General features: G+C 27.5%; 2 long non-coding RNA genes across 2 annotated transcripts; one reads left to right on the forward strand and one right to left on the reverse strand.

The window, feature by feature from the left end:
• The first annotated feature begins 2,000 nt into the window (after positions 1-2,000).
• Positions 2,001-4,476, forward strand: LOC112796410 (uncharacterized). The gene is made up of 4 exons (XR_003199152.3): positions 2,001-2,194; positions 2,515-2,605; positions 2,964-4,053; positions 4,244-4,476. It is a non-coding gene; the product is annotated as an uncharacterized lncRNA (long non-coding RNA).
• A 226-nt stretch (positions 4,477-4,702) lies between these two features.
• Positions 4,703-6,400, reverse strand: LOC112796411 (uncharacterized). The gene is made up of 2 exons (XR_003199153.3): positions 6,021-6,400; positions 4,703-5,225 (listed from the first exon to the last, which is right to left on the reverse strand). It is a non-coding gene; the product is annotated as an uncharacterized lncRNA (long non-coding RNA).

Here is a 6,400-nt window from a genome sequence, read left to right on the forward strand (position 1 = left end):
ATTTATTATACTATAACAAATATTAAACAGTATAATAAAATAATTACTTATTAATATTTTTTTGATAGAATTTGTTAATACTTTTATTATAATTTTAACATATATAATATTTTATTTTTCTATTTTATATCATATTTTTATTATACTATAAAAATTATTAATAAATACAATTAAATATATTAGTAAGTACTATAAAAAATATTATTGAGTGGTTATTTTATTATACTCATTAATATTTAAACATGATATAAAAAAAGAGTAAAAATAAATATAGTGTAAAATAGAAAAATTAAAAAAAGTCTAGCAAATCACCAAAATTTTGAATAATCTGTGTCCTCGCAAAAGAAAAATGGATTCATGTAATTAAAGATTTTTTATTTGTTTTGAAAATTAAAAAATTATTTTAATTCATTTAAATAATTTTTTCATATATTAGTCTTTTATAATTAAATTTAAATTTTGAATTTATAATATTAGTAAATAAAATTCATTATAAAAATTACAAAATTTAAATCCAAAAAATTATTTTTAAAAGAGACATCTTGAAACGAATATTAATTCTAGTAGATAAGTGTTTGACAATATTTTTTAAAAGGAAAACATGAAAATTTATTATTCTACGTTCTAAAATAAAATTTATTTTTATTTTAAAATTTTAATACATTAATATATAGTTTAATATATCTAAATGTATAAGCTTCATATTTCTAAAAAAAATTTTTGAAAATAATGTTAATAGAATGTTTATACGTATAAATATCTAAAAAATAATTAATACATAAAAAATATTATTTAATTTAAACAATAGCTCAGATTTTTTCTATTAAATTTGTACTATATAATCTAATTCAGTTTAGGATATTGGTGTAATTTTATTTAATTTATCATGTATATACTGTATTAGTAATAAGTTGAATAAGCCTAATTTAATTTATTATTGGTATAAATTATTAATATTTCTTACTTTTAAGTTAATTTTTTATTTATTTTTTATTAATTTTAAAACATAAATAATAATAAAAAATATTCACATTTAAATTCAAATAAAATATAAAAAAATTAAAATAAATAAGAATAAAAATTCAATTTTTGGCTTTTAATTCAAATAATTAAAAAAAAGAAAGACGGGTGTTTTTAATTAATCTTTAAATATATATTTTAAAATTAATCCTCAAAAGTAGTAATTTTATCATTCTAAATTCAAATATAAATTTTTTATATTTAAAATAATTAACTAATATTATAGGTTACTTTTTTAAAATTAAATCATATTTTTACTTCAAATTAAATAATTTTAATTTTAAATTATATTTTAAGCTTTTAAAATTAATTATAAAAAAGATATTCTTATTTTATTAGTTTTTTATTTTTTATTTTTGTTTTTATTATAATAGTTCGATATCATTTCAAAATAATATAGCCCAAAATAAAAATAATAAAACAAAAAAATTTTAATCCAAACAAATTTAATTAAAATGTTAAGAAATTATTTTTTTTATTTCTACAGTTTTTAATTTTAACTCACTATAATTTTAAATAAAAAGATTAATTATAACTCAAAATGAATTTGAGACAAAGATAAACGTAAAATAAATTTTAATGACCTATTATTAAAATATTATTGAATTTAGTCTAAAATAAAACAAAAATTAATAAAAAGTTTTTCTCTCTCTCTTCGTATTTAAGAGCATTTAATAAATATACAAACTTTACTCTTTCTTTTACTAATGGAGTTTTAAAACTCCATTCATCTACGGAATACCTAATCCCGTTCATGCTTATTTGTTATTTAATAGCTCTATTAACTTTTTATCTTTAATATTTGAAGACATTGTTGTATTTTTTTAGTTAATATATTATTATTTGGCTATGGATTTTTTGTTCCCATTTTTATGTGGAAATATGATTAACCACTAACAAAATATTTACAAAATAAACCCCTTTTTATTTTTAAATTAATTAATAATTAAATATTTATCCCTCTAATTTTTTTGTTTTACACATTTCTCCTGTTTCTTTCAATTCCATATTCAAAGAATAAATCCTTGGCTTTGCTAGGTTTTTGCCTCTTTTACTCGCCTTGGTTGTTCTATGTTCCTCTCTATCCGTGCTGCTTCCTCGTTCTCCCCTGCACCGTGTTTGTTTTCTGATCCTCGACGCCGCAACACGTTTCTGCCGCCGCCGCTACACTTGGGTATACCACTTTATCGTTTTCTGTCGCTTCTCTGTTCCCCTTCTTCACCAGCGACTCTGATCTCTGCTTCTCCCTCCATTTTATTTTTATTTTTATTTTACTTTATTTTCTTTTCTATGACAATTTTATGTGAATTTGAATGTTCTTCGTTTGTCACAGTATGGATTCTGAGAAGTGTGCAAATGTGCAATTTTCATTGGCAATAGATTTATTTATGTGTTTAATAATTTTATCTGAATGTTATTTTGATTTCAAAAGAATTTTATGCAGTCATATCATTACTACACACTCTCTTATATTTTATACTTGTATTTTAACAGGGAGATGGGAGGCCATTTTGTGTAATTTCTGAAGTCCCTGGTTCCAGTGATGAAGATTATTTTAAAGAAGTTTACAATGTGACCATTTTACGTAGGAGACTGCTCTATTTATTATATTAGTCCCAATTTATGATGATTCTCTTAATAAAGTTAATTTATCTATGAATTGTACAACCGTTTTGGAAAATTCAGTTCTTACCTATCAAAAGATTCAAAACCTTGAATACTTTGGTAATATCTATCCTTTTTAATTGTTCATCTTCTAGTCTTTCTTCTTGTTCATTCCTCAGAATTCATCTGTTGTTTCTATTTATCTATATACTATTGCATACTTATCCAAGAAAAATTAAATTAGTAGGAGATTTTAAAAGTACCTGACACATGCCTTCAAATTTCAAATATACAATATGACACATGCTTGTTTCTAAACTTAGCGTTATTCATGTCAGTATTGTGCAAATGGAGATGTATGGCATCTTTCAGATGGAGCTTATGAAACAACTACTCTTTTCAAGGATGTTGGAAGTTTCACGAATCAAATATATCTTTTTCCTCTTTAACCATTGTTTTCTTTTAAGTTTGTCCCTCCTATCATAGTAAGATGATAAACACTGGCACAGTTAAGATGACTGTTGTATCCAACTTTGATTCCCGCTTAAGAAAACTATTGAAGGATCTTAATGTTTTGAATCTGTGAGCTTCTGTAGTCCCTTCAATATGTTTTTACTTAACTCATGCATATTTTAAGGATGTATTGAAATCTTTGCATTAATGTTTATGCGAACTTGCTTGTTGAACTTCTCTTAATTTGCTCAAATGTTAGAGTGTCTGTGTACACCTTTCATAATGTCTGATTAATTATGGTTTTTTTTTTTTGCTTCAGTTTGATAAATTTAATATTTTTAACAAATAATTTCGAATAAAGATATCAAACTCTAGAGTTCATTTGAAGTCATGAAGCTTATATAAAATTGAAGTCATGAAGCTTTGATAAATTGGAAGTTTGGCATGGGAATGAATGATGAATTAGGTGTAAGTAGATTAAGTCTTGTTTTTATTCTATATCTTATGATATAAATCATTGTGATTATTACATAGATACTCTTAATTGCCTGACATATTCAGGGAACCTAAAAACTACTCGAATGTGAAAGGTGAAGAAGAAGCATCATAACAAAAATCATTGTGAATCTGTTTCTAATCAATTCATCAGTATTTTTTCATTGATTAAACTTGATAAAGGTGGTGTTGGATTAGCTTCACAATCACAAGTGCCACAATTCAAAGAAGCAATTGGTTCAACTAAGTAGGAAGGGTTTCCATCCCCTGCCATAGTCACAAGAATCTTGGACTCATTATTATCAATAACCACATTACTAGGCATTGTGCTTTAACAGGAAGAAGAGATTGGCTGAGACGAAGGAAGCAGCTGAAGTTGAGATTTGGATCAGTGGTTCCAATTTCAGGATCTGATTTTGTTTGAGAGGTTTCACAGGCTTCCTCTGATGTTTGGGTGATTGTCATCCTTTACAAAGATGGGTATGCTAGATGACATTTCTAAGTTCAAATTTTAGGAAATATTTCTGAACACCACACGTCCTCATATAATATCTATAAATTACTTGGGTAATCCAAATTTGTTTAATTTTATTTTTATGCTTCTTGTGCTTGTTATTGAAGTTTGTTGTACTTTATTTTTGACATTGCTGAATGTGGAATTTTGATGCAGTGCATTGAAGAATTTGTCACAAGATATCCTGTAACAAAATAAATTTGTTAAGATAATATCAACTGATTGCATTCCCAATCTGCCCACCGTATTGGTATACAACAAGATGCACTCTTGAAGGAATTTAATTGATTTTATCTTATGATGCCTTTTGTGAAACTTGTTAGTTTAAACTTTAAAAATATTTAAATTTCAGAAACGTGATATTGAATGCATATTTATTTTCTTTCTTCTCTCTTTTCTAATTGGAACTCATATGTATTATTGTATTTTTGTTGTAATTCTTTATTTTTCATAGCATTTTAGTTCTGTCACATAATCTTGTCTATGCTATTGTAGTTTGTTATTTGTGATGTATTTAAAAATTGACAAGATTAATTGCTTGCCAAAACAAGATTAAGACTAATTCTTTCACTGTGGACGAGTTCTTATGTATCCAATTCAATTTATTCAAACATAGAAGCGAAATATAATGTATCCAATTTTTATAATTCAACTATTCAACACTTTCTTATGTCATTTGCATAGAATCAACTACAAAATCACTTAGTCCTTGATATATTAGTGTATAATAAGAAACTTCATTCAAATGCTTGTTTATTTTGAATAAATGCATGAAATTAAGCTAAAACTACTTAAACTACCTAGCTAATCTAACTAAAATGTGAATGCATCAATGAACACTTCTGATCCCCAACAGCAAGGCACAGAACAACCACACATTGAGCCACACCTCCTTCAAAGAATGAAGCAAGAGATACTGTTTCTTCTGCTGATTATCAATCTGATCCAAGATAAATGGCAAATTTTTTGGAAGGTTGCCAACAGCGATATTACCAAGAGCATAAGAGGCAGCAGACTTTATCTCTTCAAAAGAAGATTGAAAGGATTCAATGACAATATTTTTTATATGAGCATGTGCACTAAGATCCTTCCTCCTACCAATCTCTCCCAAACATAGAAGGACAAGGTGCTGCTTGGCCTTTAAAATGGAAAACGAAAATATGATTAGTACATAGGAAAGTGCTGAAACAATCTGAAAGGGTAAGTCATGAGGATGTATAATGGAAAGTGTTGGACTAATTCATTCCGCAATATATTGAAAAGATATCCTGAAGTTATGGTATCTATTAAATTTCAGGGATAGCCTAAAATACTACAAATTTTAAGGACATCCTATCAGACTAGCCACAAAAAAATTTAAATAAATAAAATACCAAAAACAGCAATAAAGATTCAGCAGTCCATCATCCATATTTTAAACAAGATTTAATTGGGGAAGGCTGCAAAAGTAAGGAGACAGGAAACAGATTATCAGCAAAACATTTGCTATGCAGCCGAAAAACTGGAGAACATACAGAGTTAGAAATAAAGAGCATCCAGTCAATTATCAAAGCCTCATGAAAGATGAAATGCTAGAAAAAATAATTAAGAGTGAATTCAAAATCGAAATCGAAAATATTATTGAGAGAGGATGTAATTAGAATAATTAGCATATAACAATCATTGAAGTAATCAGAACAAGAGGATGTGAATTTAGTTACAGATCTAAAAGTGAGAAGTTAGAACGCAAATTGAGAAACAGATCGAGGAGGCGAAGGCACGTTAATGGATAAGGAGAAGCTACCAGAGCAAAAGCTCCAAGAAGGAGGAGAAGCTCGCAAGAGCAAAAAACGGCGTTTTGCGCGGCGGCAGATTAGACTCTTTCATATTATTTCCATTTCTTAATTAAAAAATTGAAACTTCGAGAAGAAAAAAACTAAATTGAGAGAGATACCTGAATTGAACTACCGAACTAAAGTAGAGAGCCAGAGTGAGTTCAGACAAGAGAAGAAATATTGCTTCGACTTCGAGTAGACACGGAAGCAAGACACGGCGAGATCACCCACCAACGACCGCGAGACACGAGGAGGAGCAGAGCAGTAGCGAAGGCACACGGTGAGGAGTAGAGAACCAACGACGGTGCACGATGATAAGAGATAGGGACCACAGAGGGAGAGGAATAGAGAACCAGTGACCTGGTAGAAGGAGGCAAAAACCCTAGCAGAGCCAAATGTCTCGTCGTCTTTTGGAACTATGATTAAAAGAAAAAGGAAGAATGTGTAAAAAGAAAAAATACAGGGGTAAATGTTTAATTATAAATTCTTCCAAAAATAT

The sequence above is a fragment of the Arachis hypogaea genome, chromosome 4 (genome assembly GCF_003086295.3).
Source record: "Arachis hypogaea cultivar Tifrunner chromosome 4, arahy.Tifrunner.gnm2.J5K5, whole genome shotgun sequence".
In the NCBI taxonomy this organism is placed as follows: Eukaryota; Viridiplantae; Streptophyta; class Magnoliopsida; order Fabales; family Fabaceae; genus Arachis; species Arachis hypogaea.